Here is a 19,879-nt window from a genome sequence, read left to right as displayed (position 1 = left end):
TAATATCTACCATCTTTGCAACAGTTTTATATTATTGCATTAGTTTTTTGGTTTTTCTTCTTTGCCCCTCTGGTTTTAACAGCATTTTACATGATTCCCCTTCTCTAGTCTGTTAACATATCAATTACAATTCTTTGTGCCCTAGCGTTTACAATATGAATTTTAATTAGCCTAAGTCCACGTTAAAATAATGCTATCACACTTAATGGGTAGCGTGTCTCATACAGAGGATTCCCAGTACCTCCCTTCTGCCCCTTATGACATTGCAGTCATTTACTTACCCACATGTTATTTTCACCCAATACATTAATACTATTATTACTTTGAAAAAAGTTTTCTTTTAGATCAGTTAAGAATAGGACAAATAAAGATTTTTTTAACCCTTATTTATTATTTCTCTATTGTTGTTCTTTTCTTTATGTAAGCATACATTTCTGAACTATATCATTTTCCTTCTGCCCGAAGAACTTTCTAACATTTCTTGCAGAGCAGCTCTGCTAGTGATGAATTCCCTCAGTTTTTATTTGTATGATTATATGTCTTTTCATCTTTTATATACCCAGTGGTGTCCAACCTTTTGGGGTCTCTGGGCCACACTGGAAGAAGAAGAGTTGTCTTCGGCCACACATTAAATACACACACACTAAGGAAAACTGATGAGCAAAAATAAAGTTTTAAGTAAATTTATGATCTTGTGTTGTGCTGCATTCATAGCCATCTTGGGCCCCATGTGGTCCACGGGCCGCAGGTTGGTCACACCTGAAGGACAATTTCTTTGGATATATAATTCTAGGTCAATGTTTTCTCTCTTTCTTATTATAATACATAAATAGTTCACTTCATTCTCTTATTATTTGCATGGTTTTTGAAGATAAGTCATTTGTAATTTCTATCCTTGTTCCTCTATCAGTAAGGTATTTTTTTCTTCTGGATTCCTTCAAGACTTTTTTTTTGTCTTGTTTTTTTGAACTCTGAATGTGATATCCCTAAGTGTTTTACATTTTTGGTATTTTTCTTGTTAGTTTTTCTTTGAGCTTCCTGTATCTGTGGTTTGGTATCTCTCATTAATTTTGAAATACTCTTGGCAATTATTGCATCAAATATTTTGTTTGGTCTATTCTTACTTCTTATCTGGCATTCCAATTATGCACCTTTTCAAGTTATCTCTGACTTCTTAGACATCTTGTTCTATTTATTTCACTATTTTTCTTTTCTTTTTTTATTTAAGGGAGTTTCTATTAATGTGTCTTCAGGTTGATTCTGTGTTGAGTGTACTGAGGAGCCCATTGAACACATTTTTCATTTCTGGTACAGTGTTGTCGATATTTAGCTTTTATTTTTTTCTGAGAGTTTCCATTTCACTGCTTCCATTATCCATCTGCTTTTACATGTTTTCTACTTTTTCCATTAGAATCCTAATGATGTTAATCACACTAATTTTAAATTCTGTCTAGTAATTCCACATATGTATAATATCTGAATTGGGCTCTGATGATTGCTTTGCATGATCAGACATTTTTTTCTTGTTTTTTGACACAGTTTGTAATTTTTTTGTTGAAAGCTGGATGTGTTGTACTGGTAGGACTTATGCAAACAGTTCTTTAGTGTGAGTATTGATGTTAATCTTTTAGGATCTGGGCTATTTTTAATGTTTTTTGTAGCCCATAGTCACCAAAAGCTTCAAATTCCTTTACGGCCCTTGCTTTTATCCTTCTTCTCAACTTTGGGCTTCCATAAGTAATCCTGCTCAGAGTGAGGATCAGGAAGCTCTTTCTTCTCTGTACTTTTTTTTCCTGATTGGTAGTAATGGCTTTATTGAAGGCAGAATATTGTAGATGCAACAACTGAATAATGTTAACAACATGATTGTAAAGAAGTAGAAACAAAGGTTGCATGTGCTGACTACTTGCTAACTTTACCCACTGTTTAAGTGAGTTTCTTCACAATGTGTATAAATGATTAGACAAATACAAATAGGTAGTTGTTAGGAAGGTTTTTATTTTCTTTTAACTTTTTAGTTTGCCGAATTTCAAATATAGATATGGCTAGAGTGGCTAGTATAACAAATCCCCTATCACACGGCCTCAGTGATTTTGTTTTATCAGTATCATCTCCCATCCTAGATGATTTCAAAGCAATTACCAGACCATTTCATTTGAAAATATAGGGTGGGTATGCTAAGTGAAATAAGCCAGTCAGAGAAAAACAAGTACCATATGACTGCACTCTTACGTGCAATCTAATGAACAAATTGAACTAACAATCAAAATAGAGAAACTCATTCAAAAAAAGCAGGCCGACAGCTCTGTGGGGGAAGGCAGGTCAAGAACAAAAGCAAAAGTACTCACGGACACGGACAACAGTGTGGTGATCGTGGTGGGCAGGGCGTGGGTAGAGGTGGAAGAGGGTATAAGTGGGATAAATGGTGATGGAAAAATAAAATAAAAAGTAAAAAAAAATTAAAAAAAGGCATTTTTGAGAAAATCAGGGAAATACGAACAATGAAGACTTGGTAATATTAAGGCATTTCTTTCTTTCTTTATTTATTTAGCTTGTGCCCATGAATTATGGTTCTGTTTTTAAAAGAGGCCTTATCTTTAGAGATACATCCTGAAATACAGGGTGGGACAAAGGTAGGTTAACAGTTGTTCATATAGAAAATAATACAATAATTAATAAATAATAATACAACAATAAACTCTGTGTTTCATGTACTCACAGCTATAACTCTTCTATGTCCTTTGATTATACTGAGCCTTGTTGGTGTGGTGATAAGTTGTGGTCAGTGTGGAGATGAGGCCTTCTACAATCTTCTGATTAAATCTCATTAATGGTCCTGTGCCTCAAAACTGTGACTCCACAATTGTATCTTCAGTGGTACAATTTTTTCCTCTTCCCCCCCTAATCTCTGCATTGGCTGCAACATTCCCAGTCTATTTTCCTGAGACACTACCCCCATTGAGGTTGAGTATATTTTTCTCCCCTTATGTGAAACATGGAAGCTAGAGCAGGATGGAGCAGGAAAAATGCTCTTTCCCCAGATCGAATAGACTTTTGTTAGGGAGTATATTCTGGGAATATTTCATAAGGATTAGTTTTCCCTTACTCCTGCTAGAGTTATGAGGTTTCTTTCTTGGATCTCTACTCTAAGACCTAGTGGTATTCTTGGAGATAAAACGCATACAGTGTAGGGAGTTCCACTTAGACTGTGGCACCGAGGAGTTGAGTCTCTAGTAAGTCATCAAAATTACCGTGTAAAGGGTTCCTACCAGTTTATGGGTCCTGCTGTTTTGTTTGGCACTGCCTAAGCAGATATTAGATGTGACTGTCTACATGCACATCTCTCCAGATTTTGGTGTGTCAGTTTGCCTTGCAGCCTCAGTTCTCTGATGGGTCAAAAAATAATTGATTTTTATTTTGATCAGTTCATTCTTGTTGTAATGTTGAAGATGAAGATGTTCAAGCTCTTCACATATTGGCAATTAAACTGGAAGTCCAAGAATTATTTTTATGTAATGTCTTGACCAATAAAATTCAGAGTAAGACAGGTAACTAGTCCTCTCACATACCTTATATGAGTTGCTTCAAAAGTTCTATATGAACAAGTAAATTTTGTCTTACACTCCCTACAAACACTCTGGAGAGTAAAATTAAAGAAAAACAACGTACCTGTACAAAAGGGAATATTTGGAACAGAGAAACTTTAAATCACTTTCCAGTGGTGATGTAAAAGCATCACAGCAGAAATAGGTGTAGAACATATAGTCAAGTGTTTTAGTTTCTGAACTCAATTTTGCACTCTCTTTTTCTCTCTCTTTTTATTTACTCTCAATGCAAGTAAACTATGGTTCCATATTTCTCTATGGAGTGAGAGTGCGGAGCTCGAGTTTAAGAGAGCCTCCAGCAGCTGCAGTAGTTTTGACACATAGAGCACCATTTATTCTAACACAACATCTTTGCTTATATTTTAACCCCAAAATGACTCAGTGCTGCTCAAATATTCTAGAATAGTACGGCAGTGAAATCCCAAGCAATACCTTTATATACTGGGGATTTGATCAACATGGTTGTGTGAGAAGAGAGCTTGAAGCTTTAAAATATGTATGTGGTGGTATACTCTGCATCCTTCAAATTCTCTAATGCCTGGCATGAATGCTTAAACATCAGTTTAGGGAACTAAGTGTGAAAAGTGGAGGCAAGAGCCAAGAAGATTGTCTAACGTGCAGGATAGGGAGAGTCAAAATGCTGTCCTGCCTTAGAGTCAGAGGTTGGTAAGCATAGTACCACTGAGAAGAGACATGCCAGCGTGCTTGCAGCTCCAAGTCACACCTGGTTTCCTAAATCACACAAAGCTCTCGTTAGGGAGGCTCAGTCCTCCAGTCCCAAGGTGAGATAAGAAAGAGTGGCTTTGGTCGCAATTCTGACCCAGCAGTGCATGAGAGTGCTGACTGCATACAGCCCTGGAGCCTGCAGCAGAAGAGCAACTTACTCGACAGGGTTCACCAATCCGAGCTGATGTTCCAGACATCTCCTGTCTTAGCATCGACCGGCCGCTGTGCAGAGTGTCAGCTAAAAGAAAGGCAAATGAATTTCTTTATTTTCTATGTTTTCCTGGAAAACCATATGACCTGTTATTTTGTATTAATTCTATTAAACAATAAATCAAGAATATTGTTAGTTGTATTAAAAAATCCACTCCCAAGTGGTAAAAGAGGTGAAACAGTGGTGTGACAAGTGACGTCTTTGAAAAAAAGAATGATTGTCTGGGGAGAAAAGGACTTTAGTCATACATTTTGCAAAAAAGGTTTTAAAAAAAGTTCCTCTCAAGGAAGACTCAATTATTAAATAAAGATCATATATATATGCAAAGAAAACAACTTACTGGGATAAAGTAATATAAACTAAAACCATAAAGTACATTTATATTTTATTTGAGAACACTATAATATGGTAACTAAAATAAAAATATGGGAAAATACAAGGGCTAAATTGTTTCCAGGATAAAAGAAATATATATTATGAAAATAAAAACTCATGACCATAATTTGTTTTTGTTCATTCCCAAGTTCTCTGTGAAAGGTGAATCTGAAGGGATACATGGCTCTTATAAAAACAATTATTGAATTATTACTATGGAAAAAGCACTGAGGAAAAGTTTTGTGAGTAAGTATAAAATATCCTCTATGCCACAAAAAATTACTTTTTGTAGTTGGGATATCATGGCTACCAAAAATCTGCAAATCAGAAAGTAGTTCAGGATTCAAATCTACTGCCAAGTGAGCAGTAGATTTGTAGTGTTGGCTGATTTCTGTGGTGTGAAATACTCCCAGCATGGCTAATTTTAAACTGCTGGTGTGAAATTGATGAAAATTCCTGAAATTTATAATCAGCTATTACAAGTCTATACAGCGTTGCTTCAAAACACCACTGGCTCGGATTAAACAAGCTTTGAGCTCTTGTGGCCAAAAAATGCAGTTTGAAGAAGTTGGAAATTAGACTGGATATTAAAGCATAGGTACTATAAAACTAGGTTTTAGGGTGGGGGGAGGTGAAGACTTGTTGCAATAATCTCCTGTCTATTATTATTGCAAGAATCCCCTTCACATAGTCTCTACCTACTAATGTGAGGACTTGCATTTTTTTTCTTTGACAGGATAATAAAATAATCAATTCAATCTGCTAACTATTGGGTTAATTAATTGACTTCAGTTTTTAAAATTTTTCCTCAACTTACTCAGGCCAGTTTTACTCAGGGAAGTAGAAGTTCTGTTAGTGCTAACTCAAAAATTAAGCACTATAGGCAAGATTATTTCACCACAAAATTATCAGAAATGGTTCATTCAGATATTTACAGGATAATGACTTGAATAACTTCTTTGGATTTTCATATTTACTTCAGTGAATGGAATATTTCATTGTTATATTCTAGACATCCTAGTAATTTTCACTATAGTTGAGTATAATATTGACAAATTTTATTTAGACACATTCAAGGTGTTATGTTATTTTAAAACATCCCTGGAGACACTTGGTCTGTAGTTAACATAAATCCTACTTTTCTGCCAGATTGAAACTCTTAACACATCTACCTAATATCGTATGCCATTACCAGCTAGGTTCCCTAGGCAAGAAGGGTTACTATTGGGCTTAGAGCCACAACACAATTATTGAACTGGTAAAACATGAGAGCACTTTTGACATTAATTAGTAAACAAAAAATAGAAATAAATGTTATGGACTGTTTAAACCTAGGGATATTTTCAAAGCATAAACATTTTGGAAAGGACCAAATTTCAAGGACGTTTTGAAGAGGACCAAGTGTCTGCTAATAGATCCCTCTCATAACAAGCAAAGACAAACCGGTATTATGGAAGTGGAAAAACATTTCCGTAATGTTTTCATAACAAACATAAGAGATGACTTTATCTTATCTGTCCATATTTTTTCTAGGCCACACTAAAATTTTAGGAAGAGTCAAAGGCTGTGGCCCAGACACATGCTTAGCTAGGTAAAGGGTTAGTGATAAAGATTTCTAATCTGGACTGTGCCCTTATTAGCATGATAGTCTTTGGCAAATTTCTCACTTTCTGTGTTTCAGTTTGGCTGTGTCTCCTATCTCTAGCTATAGGATGGAGTTGCTAATTTCTGCTTGCATACAATTCCTGGATATTGTAAGGTTCAAATTAGATAATGTGCTAAGTAGTTCTTGGAAACTGGAGTGCTATACAAAAACGATCCAGGTAAAACCAGAACTTTAAAAGAGCAATGCATGTAGAATCAGAACATGTTCACATATGTTCTCTCACTTGACCCACACTTCCATATTTGCTAAAATGGGCTTTCTACCTGCAAGGTTTCTCAGCTGTGCATACAGAAATCTTGCTCCAACTTCAAGATCTTCCTCAAACACCACCGCTAAACCCAAACCTTTTCCTAATCTAACAATTCTATGTATTTGCTCCATCTGTTTAAAACATTTCTATGGTAATTTGCACACTTTTTTATGGTACAGTTTAGCAATTATTTTTGCTATCTGCAGGTCACTTCCCACTTCCAGGTTGTGAGCTCCTGGCGAGAAAGGACTGCTTCTTATTCTCCAAACTTCTATCGTCCCTTGACTTGTCCTTTGCAGAGAGTGGGAAACTCAATACCTATCTTTTCAGTTGAATTCTATAAAACAATTATTAATATTAATGATCTTTTGCTGAGGTATTTTTAGAAGAGCAACTTTTGACTATACATAAAAATGTAGGCTAAATAGTAAAATGAAGGTTAGTGAGGTGCTATGTCTGATTTATCACTATTGTAAAATAATCTCAATTAATTTGATTACATCCATTTTCCTTGACATGTTGTTACACTTTTTTATATTCCTGTTAATGAAGTTTTATCTCTATAAAGTGATAAAAAATATACCCTGTGATCTCAGGGTATATTTTATTAATATTACTCTTTAAAGGAGATCTAAATTAAATCGATTCCTTGACATCAGTAGTATATTTCACTCAATTTCTGTTATTAGTTGCTTCAGGGTTATTCTCATAAAAAAAGAGTGGTGAAATTCTCTTTTTTTCCTGGAATGTTTCTGACAATCCTTGGTGTTACTAGTGGGTACTTTGTTGTCTGTTCTCCAGGAAGGTTAACGTGCTTAGCACTCAGAGTGATTACTTGAGGACAAACAAGCTCTTTGATGTATCTTTTAATCTGTCTATTCTTTCTCTTCAGATAGAAAACTTGGAAGAAAATGAAATAAATTACAATTTAATTGCTAATTAACAGTTCATGATGATAGAGTCAAATGATTTCTTTGGTGGAAGAAGCTCTTTCTTCTACTGATGACCAAGCTCTCTTAATCTTTATTTAACGTAACAGATTTGTGCAGGATGTGACTTGGTGGCACAATATATCCTATAACATTTCTTATGAAACAAATATATCTGTGATCCACCATCCATGTGGTATATGAATATTTTGTTAACTCTTTTGATATATTAAGAATGCTTGGAAGAAATCCAATATTAAAAAAACTATTTTTCCTAAAAATTGTATATAGAAGGGAAATGAGCTCAAAAAGAAAAAACAAGGAGTTAGTTATCTTATTATTCAATGAGTCCTTCTATGGTAATAAAAGTAGAAGTTATGTTACAATCTGATGAGGCATGTGAAAATGCATGCATTACAAGGCACAGTGACACGCTCCAGTGTCAGGTAAGACAATTTAGAATTAGTTTGGTTCCATCCAGTTCCAGCTACTTGAAGTTTGCTGGGGTTGCAGCGCTGGACAAAACAATTATGTCTCTTGCCCTCATGGAGCTTGCCCTCATAAGATGGATATTTGTTTACAGAGGCAAATGTTTAATTTTGAAATGCAAGATAAAATGTTACAATTTTTTATCCCTTATGCTAGCATATAAATTCCATGAGGGCAGGGGTCTTTATTCATATTCACTGACTTATCCCAAGAACCTAGAACATATATTAAATTCTCAATAAACATTTGTTTTCCACAGAAACTACACTTGGTTAAATTTCTCGGCATTGATATTACTGCTGGGCAATCAGTCTCCGCCAGAATAATGATGTGGTTTGTGCCAAGTGCACTGTCTCTTAATGTTTCTGACATGTTTATTTATTTCCACTACTTATAGTCACATTTCACCACAGAAACTCCAAAGCAATGCTGCTCATGCCCAGGGTCTCTCAGACCTGCTTTTGGGAAGATCTTTGATTCTGTGAGCCACGCTCTCTACACAGAGCTCTAAATTGCTAAGTAGGGTGAGGGCACAAGGTGAACCGTGCTGCCATCTCTCCTTCCTTTTTTCATTAAGTGGACTGATCCTCACACATGTTGGATGCAATGTGGCCCAAGCCTAGACCTGCAGAATTAACTTGAGAACAGCAGGCTCAAAGGGTCACTTACAAAACTAGAAGGCAGCAGGAGAAAATACTGCTACCATCATGAGGGCAGCAATTTCTAATCTAAATGATATCATCAAATCTAACCACCTCTATAAAAAGTAATTTTACCTAATTTCAGAAAACTAAGCATACTGCTCTTAAATGAAAGCAAACTACCTGGATTGGTAGAAAGAATATAAACATAAATATAAATCTGAGGTTTTGGCTGCATATTACTTTATTTAAAGTCAGGTTAAATAAAATTGGTAAGAGTTTGCTAAGCATTTACTTGTGTCCAGTACTGTTGCTACACAAATAGAAAATAAAGCTTTTGTTAATTGGGAATTTTGGGGGGTAGGAGTGATCACTCCCCAATTTCAAACAGATACTGGTGGAGTGTATAGCTACATATGTGGTATGATTTTTGAATTTTTAATAAGATCCTTTGAACCCCACAATACTTCCTTGTCCTGTGTACCTAAACAGGAAATCATGTCAGGGAAAATACATTTTCCAATTTCAGTTAGGTCAGTGCAAGCTTGCCAGAAGTGAATGAACACATTAAACATTTCCTTACAGGAGGCTTTCATGATATCAGGCACAGAGAGGCTTGGAGCCCACTGGTTTTCTGAAGAGGTGAAGAGTGAAGTCAAGTTAGGCTGAAGGCAAGCTGTGGTTTCCACACAATTTAGTAAATATCATGCCAATGAAAATTATATCTGAATAATACAGATATTTAATTCGGAATTAATGTAATGACATGGAGATCCCACTGAACTGAGAATTAAAAAATTCAGGTTTTAATTCTGACTTTGATCTTTATTGGCTGTGTGATCTTGGGCAAGTCATTGAAACTCACTGGACTTTTTCATTCTAATACATACAATGATGAGGCTATATGTGAGGCCCTCCTGATCCAATTCTAAAATCTTGTGATTCAAGTGGCTGATTGTGTGGCTAGACCTGGAGAAAGAGCAGAAACAGTCTGTAGGCTTTGTGGGAAAGATAAGTGTTTTAGACTGAATGTTTGTGTCCCCCCCCAACATTATTGGGTTGGAACCTAATTCCCAAAGTGATGGTACTTGGAGGGGAGGGTTTTTGAGGGTGATTAGGTCTTGAGAGTGGAGCCTCACAGGGAGATCCAAGAGAGCTCCCTTACCCCTGCTACTGTGTGAGAAGACAGAGAAAAGACAGCCATCAGTAAGTCAGCAAGAGGCCATTCACAGGGCACTGAATCTGCCAGCACCTTGCTCTTGGACTTCCTCTGCTCTGGCACTGTGAGAAATAAATTTCTGCTATTATGAGCCACCCAGACTGTAATATTGCTGTATCAGCCCAAACAGACTAAGACAGTAAATTTAGAACAGGATCATTACCAAATACAGTAAAAGGGTTTTGCAACCAACTTCCAATGTGTGTGTATATATGTATGTTTAGGGGGTGTATCTCCACAGCACCAAGCAAGCCTAGACACCATCTGGTCCAATCTAACGAAGCAATTCAGCTCAATTCTGGCACTATCTATCCAGAGATAGCAACAGATTCCACAGGTTAAGGGATCAGTCCTGTAAGACCCCCTGCCACACAGACACGCCTCAAATGCCAGTCACAAGTCCAGACTGTCACCTAGGCTTCTGATAGACCAATTATAGATGGAGGTTCCCAACACCCTTCTCCAACTCAGGATGCCAGTAGCAAGTCCAGGTTTTTGCCTGAATTTCTGACCAACTGGCTCTAACTCAAAGTTCTCATGACACCCTCCTAGAGTTCACTTTATTTGCTAGAGTAGCTCCCAGGACTCAAGAAAACATATTATTTACTAGATAATTGGTTTATTGTAAGTCAGGAACAGCCAGATACAGGAGATACATAAGGCAATGTATTTGGGAAAGGGTGCAGAACTTCCAAGGGTTCACTAATCCAGAGAGTCTCCAAAAATTGTCCTTTTGTTTTTTAATGGAGACTTTATTACATAGGCATAATTAATTAAATAATTAACCATTAGTGATTGACCTCAAACTCAAGCCCCTCTCCCCTCCTTGAAGTTCAGGGTGGGTAGGGACTGAAACTCTAATCCAATGGTTGGCTGCACTGGCAACAAGCGCCCACCCTTAGGTGCTGTCCAAAAGTCATCTCATGAACATAATAAAAGACACTTTATAGCTCTTACTACTTAAGAAATTTCTATAGATTTAGGAGTTATGTGCCAAAAATTAGGTGGGAAAAACATCAAATATATATTTTTTTATTGTAAGTTACAATATCGTATACAGGAAGTAGATTATTGGAGGAAGAGAAGGGAAAGAAATTCCAGTAAAAAGGACACCAGAGCTGGAATGAAATGCAAATTATGGATCTCAAAGAAAGTGGTCTGACTGGCAGTTCAGATTGGTTGTAATAACACTGTGTACTTCATCTTCTAGAATGATCTTTGTGGTTCCAATCACAACTACTCTTCTGCAATTGTGTCATGAAATATTAAATTCCTCTTTCGTGTTGTTCCTCTTTCTTGTTGTTCCTATCATGCCAGTTCTCTAATTCCTTAAAATGCCCAGTTTAATTGCAAATTTGTTTCAATCACGAATATCTCTGTTATTGTTCTAGTTTTAATGACTGAGATTTCTTTTCTCTTGTACAAAGCCAAGGAATCTTAACGGATTCTCACTTTTGTAGCAGGGAACCTTCAGTGGGGTGGTAAAATCCCCTGTTATGACTGTATTTCTGTCAATCCCTACTTTCATGCCCATCAAGATTTGCTTTACATGTTTAAGTTGTCTTGTGTTGGGTGCATAAATGTTTACTAGGGTTATAGCCTCTTGATGAATTGTTCCCTTTATCATTATGAAGTGTTTTATAAAGTCTATTTTGTCAGATGTAAATATTGCTACTCTAGCATTTTCTTCCTTTTCCATTTGCATGAAGTATCTTTTACTATCCCTTTACTTTTAGTCTGTGTGTATCTTTCAATCTGAGGTGGGTCTCTTGTAGACAGCATATATATGGGTCTTGTTTTCTTATTCATTCAGCTGTCCTATGTCTTATTGTTGTAGCATTTAAGCCATTTACATTTAAGATGATTATTGATAGGTATGTATTTATTGACATTTAATTTTTAAACAATTTCCTCTGTTTTTCCCCTCCCCCTCCCCTCTCCCTCCCCTCCCTTACTCCTCCCCTCTCCCTCCCCTCTCTTTCCCTCTTCCCCTTCTTCTTTGAGCAAGCCCTTTAACATTTGTTGCAGTACTGGTTTGGTATTAACAAACTCCATTAGCTTTTTCTTGTCTGGGAAGCTCTTTTTTTCCTTCAATTTAAAACAATAGCCTTGCTGGGTAGCCTTGGTGTTAGGTCTTTGCTTTTCATCACCTTGAATATTTCATGTACATCACTTCTGTCCTGAAATGTTTCTGTTGAGAAACCAGATGATAATCTAAATGGAGCTCCCTTAAAGATCCCTGCTTTTCTCTTGTGGCTTTTAGGACTTTTTCCTTGTAGCAGGGAATCTTAATTTGAGACTGGACTTCAGGCTGCATAGCATATTCTCTGCATCTATATTTTCCCATTCCTTTCTCTCAGTCTGGGCTGGATTTTTCTCATTTCTGCTCCATAATAAAAACTGTGCATTCCTCTGTTGTTTCATTTAAATATTTACATATGTCTTTCTTCTTATCAAACTGAGTTTCTTCATGACAGATATTTTTTTAACCTGTACGTCTAACATAGTGAACAACACGTGATAATGACATACCTGGTTGGATGAATATTAGCTGTTGTTAAGCTCTATGTTCCAAGTTTTGTCATCGAAAATGCCATCTTGATGTCAGGAATGGAAGGAACTTTTGAACCCAAGCATATTTTAATATAATCATACCCTCAATATTTTCTTCTAATATGTTTTAGACTCCAGGTACATCTCTTAGCAAATAAAAAAAAAGTCAAGCTCTATTAGTAAAGAGAAAATACTCAGACCTAAAAGACCTCAAATAGAAGATCAATAGGCCGTAAAGGCAATTATCTAATTCATCTGGGTCACCCTCACCTTTATTGCTAGAACTGGCTTTATTTCAATTCAGTCATAAAACCAGTGGGTTAATAGCAAGAAAACAGGCAAGCAGTCCTTCCACTAAGCCACACTTATGAACAATTATGGTATTAAGTTCATAGATACTGAAGAGATTAATAGACTTTTCAAAGAGTTTTATGGACAATTATGTATGAATGATAACAGCACTATATGTTAAGGGAAAAGCCCATGTATCTGCATTTTCTTAAATGTGAACAAGTGTTTGAAGGAAAAGAAACCTTCTTAAATATAGCTATTCTTCCTACTTAAGACTGCCAAAGTCCTAAAAAAGTCTAGGTAAGGTCATGATACAGCTAGCTCCATTAATGCCTTGCATTAAAAGTTTCATTAATCTTTTAAAGATTATATGATAATAAGACTATTTTATCCCAAATGATCCTGGCCTGGATTTTGCTTGACATGTGTTTCATTAAGTGCTCTTATCTGCCATTTTAATAATCCAGTGCAGCTATTTATTTAAAATTCTTAGTTAAATCTCATTTTTCTATATAATTTCTTAATCTGAAGAAGTTGAAAGTGTTTTACGGTTACTTTGTTAGTATATGCTGTCTCTCTCTCCCAGAGGCGTGCAGACAGTATTTCTTTTTCTGTTATCCTATCATGTCCGCCTACTGGGCATCACCTCTGCTTGAGCTTCTCCTAAGCCAGTGTCTAGTAAGGAAAGGCAAGATGAATTTTCTCGGCTGAATTCAGGCTACTCTACACTGTTTCTTCATTTAAAGGAAAAATGAAAAGAATCATATAATCCCCAGAGAGTTGTCTGTAAAAGATAGATACTTTGAACCATTTTAAAGAATAATAAGCATTTTCCCCCATCTTGTGAATAGGCTTTAAATTATTCAAATACAAATTGGGCTTTTATTTTGAATGGCACATTTGTGAGAGGTAAATATAACAAAGGTATCTTATTGTTTGGTGGGTTGGTTTGGGGGGTTTTGAGAGATTAAATTTTAGTTCACCTCCCTACAGAGGAGAATCCTCAACTTTTAAATGCAACATAGTTTTTATAAAACATCATGACAACTTAAGTTGTAATATATTGTATAAGTTATTACTGAGCAGAATAGAAAAGAATATACAATAAAGCACACTGTCTAGAATGTTACATGAAATAATGTTTATAAAAGTCCTTAGCTGAACTCTTGGCATTTAAGAATACATAAAAATGTTAGCGATATCTGAAGTAACAAGACACCTGGGAAAATGACTTTAATAACCAGAGGTTGTATTTGAAGTGAGTAGCCATTTTGAGGAATCCACGAAAGGCCTTGCTTTGTTATACTGCACTAGTCTACTAGTCTGCACAATATAGATAGTGTAAAATCCTGTTGATATAGAGACTTTCAGATTACAAAATATCTTCATGTATATTAACAATGTTTGGTGATAAAAATATTATATTAGCTACTCAATCTTTTTTGGACAGTGTTGTATAAACATTCACAACATCATTTCTCCCAATTCTCAATATGGCAACACACACATACACATTTATCCAGTTTTCTTTTTTATTTCCTTTTTCTTATTTTCTTTGAAATCTTCTGGGTATTGGGCATTTTATTCTCATCATTAAGTTATTTTCAATTTCAAGTAATATATTACTTTTGGGAACTTTTCTTTCAATGGCTAAGTATGTGCATGGGTCATGCATTCTTATTTGCGTCAGTCATACAGAAGAGCCATTTACTTGATCTCCTTTTCCTTCTCCTGGCCTTCTTTTTTTATGTACCGGGAAGAAGAAGTTTGTTCTTGGTTTAGAATTCTATTAGCATTCTTCCAACAAACATTTATTCACCACCTACCTACCTCCCCTCCCCCGCCAGCAACCCAGAAGCATCTAAAATGAAACACTCATTCCCTATAGGTACAGCTGTGTCCAGTTCCTGAGCTGGAGAAAAACAACAATGCCTGGCTTTATGTTAGGAGCTCCATTTTCATTAGTCAGGGGGGAACCTGGAAGAAGTCAGTTGTTCTATGCTACTATTCCTTGCTCTTCTCTGAAAATAGGCAAGATCTCTCTACTTAGTCACACATCTACCCCCCAATGTGACAGACTATCTGCTCAGCCTTCTCATTCCATTTTTTATTTGTTTATTTTATTTTTAAAAAATATTTTTATTGAATTTATTAGGATTATATTGGTTAATAAAATTATATAGGGTTCAAGTGTACAATTCTATAATCTATCATCTGTATTTTGCACTGTGTGTTTACTATCTGAAGTCTGGCCTAGTCTTCTTCCATCACCATTTATCTCCCTTTTACTCTTTTCTACCTCCCTCACACCCTTTTCCCACTGGTAATCACCATACTGTGGTCTGTGTCTATGAGGTTTTCTTTTTGTTGTTGTTGTTTGTTTTTTGGAACTGGGACATTATCTGGCTCCCACTCAACCAGTTTTTTTCTTGCTATCAACTTTATTTCCACATCAAGGAATTGAACCTAGAACTTTCCTGACCCATATCTTGGACACCTGCCTAAAACTGGTAACTGCTATCTTCCCTCACGCCAGAAGCACCACTATGTAGTGCCCTGGTTCATGTCAGCTCCATCAGTCATATGTGCCATCCCACATAAAGCTAAGGTTCATCAAGCATCCTCTAAATGTGTCAATATGAACTTCTGCTTTTTCTAAAGGGGGTCCATCTTATTCAATGTTCCTAAAACCTATCTGATCTTGTCTCACTGGGAGCTTTAGATTTCGTCTTGCTAGGGCCCTGGAGAAGCTCTTTTGTATGAGTGCTACCACTTCTCTGCTAAACTGGAACAATAGCCCTTGTGGTCTCCAAGAGATTTTCCTTTCCTTTATGCATAAATTCGCCTCCTTGCTTTCATAGTATCTGTGCCATTGATTAATTGGATGACACTGTATTTTCTGTTGGCTTTCTTTCCCTCATTAGCTAAATCCGTGGTGATATGCTTTAAAAAGCAATGTAGATTTTTTGTAATTTTTAAAAGAGGGACTCTTAGATTTTTCTTTTTTTACCACTTTCTTTAAGCAAATATGACAGAAACAGCACAAGTGCAAATAATCCTTATAAAATTATGTGTTTCTACAAGCACAAATAAAGTCTTTTCTAATTCCTAGATCCTTCTGGTCAATTCCATCCGAGGCTAAATGGTTTAGGGAAACTGCTGCAATTATACCTAAGTCTCAAATTTTAAGGAGAGATTAATTGCTCATTTAATCTAAAGCTTCCAAGTGAAATAAAACCGTTGGGTAGAATGAGCTAATGGTACAATTCTAAAGGATCATAAAATTTAGTATGCATAATAATTACCCAGAACATTTTTTGATAAGCCAAATTCCATGATCCAGCCCCAAAATCCTGAGCCAGCATCTTGGAGAGGGACCTGGGAGTCTGCCTAGTTCACAAGCACCTTTGGCGATCTGATGCAGCAGGTTCTGAACCTGCTCAAAACTATGCCAAAGAATATGTGGATGGCAGAGGAAGACAATCTTTGCTCTAGGGCAGGGTGTTTGGAAAGGGAGACGGGTACTTTTTAAGCTATGGTCAACTCCCATGTTTTCTGGTTTGAGTTCAAGGGGAAGTGGAAATGAAAAGATGAAAACAGAAATAGTGGTTTTCATTTGGAGAAAATTTTGCCCTGCAGCTTAACATTCGGGATAATTGTGACAGAATACAGCACAAAGCCACTTGAGAGGTGAGAAGGATGTGATCTCTTCGTATCAGCAGGCCAGCTTCCAGCCTGTGGCATTGGCACATGTGACTTCTGCATCAGCAGCAGGAGGGACACAGAGAAGTGGCCTTTCTGAGGCACATTCTCTTGTTCTAATGGTTGGTTGAGATTTCTGGAACAGAAAGAGAAGAATGAGTCCAACACCATGTTGCAGATGGAAAGTATTTAATAACTTTGGAAGTATTGGGAAGATTTTTTTGATGGGGAAAGAAGGTGCACGAGTTTGAGGTCCTGAACTGTGAATTAGAATTGGAAAACTGTTTTGCACACCTCAGCATATATAGCATTGTGTTCCCTGAGATTTATACCTGTCACTTGCAAAAAGGCATGCTTTTCATCAAATTCAAACTAGGGCAGCATGCATTTGAAAGCTGTGAGAATGTGAGCATTTTAAAAATACATTTATGGGAACAATTTCTATAACAAAGTGATTTTCTCACCTAATTTAGATGGTCCCTAGTGTTATAACAGATTTGATGTAACTGTTAGGAAGATTCAAATGCCTTCACACCTTTACCTATTTCATTGAGATATTTTTATGTTAATAATATTGATTGAGCCTGAAGATATTTATAAAATCTGGTAAATTTGGCTGGAAGTTTTGTGTGTTACAAATTATTAGATCCAGTGTATGTGTGGACATGACTTATTGCCTTCCTTGTTATGTTCTTGCCCTACATCTCTTCTTAGAATATGATTGGAAGCTATTTTCATACCATTTTTTTAAAAGTGTCTTTCTCACAGTAAACGCTTTGGACCACCTCATCACAATCACTTAAGAAGCTTGTTAAGCCTGTGTATTCCTGGGTCTTACCCCAAATTCTGAATGAGAATCTCCAGGAATAAACAGGGATCTGTATTTTTATTATGCTCCTACCTGACTTTGTATGCTAAAGTTGAGAACAAAAATCTCAAATGAAAATGAAGTATAAATGAAATAATAATGATTCTTAATCTTTATGTATTCACATACTTCCTAAAATACTTTCACATATATAAAGGCACTGTATGTATATTGGTGAGGTAGGTAATGCAGTTTCCATTTTACTAATGATGAAATTTGATTTCATATTGGTGGACTGCTTAGTCCAAGAAGGTAAGCAAAATGTCTCACATTTTCTCGAAATCTTAGAGGAAATCATTTATTTATTCATTAACTTGTTATTTATTGCATGCATGTATGCATGCATGCATCCATCCATCTATCCACCTATCCATTCCTGTAACAATAGTCATTAAAGATGTCCTATGTGCCAGGCAATATGTCAAGTGCTACAGAAACAAAGATAAGGCTCAAATTTCATTGTCAAGGAGTTTAGAGTTTAAGAGAACACTGAGGTGAAGTAAGAAAGGTAGAGTTGAAACAATAAGAACAAAAATAGGTAAAGTCTATTTTGTTTGCATTGTTAAGAGTGTGTTGCTAGGGATCATTGTATGGTGTAATGAAGTTAATTTTTCCTACTCACTGTTCCATCTCCCCACTCCCATGCCACATGTAAATGCTGGGGACTTGCCCTTTTATACCACCGTCACCTCTTTAGATATCTGGGTCGCATCCCGCATCACAGGGGCCTTAGGATTATATACTGGCTTTGGTTTTTTAGATGTGGCTAAGCATAGATAAGGCTTATTTTTGCTGGGTAATCATCAGGCAGTAATCATTGCTTCTTAGTACAGGTTATATATGGAAAGTATTAATATGACTACTAGATGTTTTGCAGGTGTTGAGTCAGTCACCACATGGCTCTCTTGTGCAGACAGCAGCTGGTCTGCAGAAGGCAGAGGAGGTGCAGTCTCTCAATGCCCACTCTCTTGTTCACTTGATGTGTTTTCTCCTGCATCTGGTGGCATTAGTACCTCTTCTAGAGGCAGGGTATTCAGGCCACCTTCTGCTTTCCCCAATCTATTAAATCTATTAAATTAGGTCAGGCCACGGAGTCTTGCTGATATTTGCAGATGAGTATGACTGTTGTCTTGGTACATTTTTTTTTCCTTTTGGTGCATTATTGAAACACAAGTAAGCTAGTTAATTTTAAATTTATAATTTAACTTTATTAGCTAAATTAGAAAAGTAATTTGTCCTATTTATTTTATATCCTGCAATATATACAGAATTTCCTTTAGTTTCTTTTTTTTTTTTGTCAAGAAAAGTTACATCTTTTCTGAATGTGGCAGAAGGCAGAAGTATTAGACCAAATCATTATGTTGAAAGTAATTTCAAAGAAATTAAGACCACAATAATTTGTACTATTTTTGTATGTGTGAGCTTTCATATTGAGTATAGTTTAGTGACTAAAAGTAGTGGTAAAGTACTAAACCACTGAGTGCTATTTGCAGAATTGTATTGGCTGTGAAGAAATGAAACCTCTGGAATGAAAGTAGCACCTACACACAAAACATGGAGAAATACAATAAGTTGAAAACCAGAAGAAATTCTTGAGAGAAAAAACATTAAATCAAAATCCTACAGATTCAGATGTACCATGTGTCACATGTAAGCATTAGTGATTGTGGGTTTCTTCTAAAGTAGCCCTTTGTGTTTAGAAGACTAAGATGCCATAAACAGTCATTGAGACATTGTTGAAAAAGTATGTTCTTCATGTGTTGGTGAATCTGCAGCAAAGTAGGGGGGTTAAATACTACTTCCCAGTGATGCCTTAGCCTGATACACTCAGGAACTGGCTGATAATATGGAAAACCAACTTATAAAACAAATGAGGCCCGCAAATGGTATCTTTTCCTATATGTGCAATGTAAGCAAAATTGTATGAAGGAAGAATTCTTTTTTCTGCTTTGTTGTGAATATACACAACCAGCTCTGAAATGTGTAAGACAAAGTTGGATTGCATTGTCAACAAACAGTTTGAAATTTAAGTTCGTGGACAAATGTGTTCTGATGGCACAGATGAAATGACAAGAAAATCTCCCAGAATGATTATAGTAAGGAACTTTGCTAAAATGTAAATCAACATCATGCTTCCTTACAACTAAGTCTTTCAAAATATTACTATGAAAAAGAAGCTACAACTAAAATAAACAATGTGCTCAGTGACAAAATTGTGGATTTATAAAGGCTAATACATTAAATATGTTAATCTCTTTATTATGTGGTCAGATGAAAACCTGCAAAAACCAACCACTGTTGCATGCTGAGGTATGATGGTCATGGAAGGGCAAATTTATTTTAAGAATGTAAAA

The sequence above is a fragment of the Pteronotus mesoamericanus genome, unplaced genomic scaffold, assembly GCF_021234165.1.
Source record: "Pteronotus mesoamericanus isolate MK-2021 breed Mesoamerican mustached bat unplaced genomic scaffold, CSHL_Meso_final contig_20, whole genome shotgun sequence".
Classification (NCBI taxonomy): Eukaryota; Metazoa; Chordata; class Mammalia; order Chiroptera; family Mormoopidae; genus Pteronotus; species Pteronotus mesoamericanus.
Note: the sequence above shows the minus strand (reverse complement) of the source record.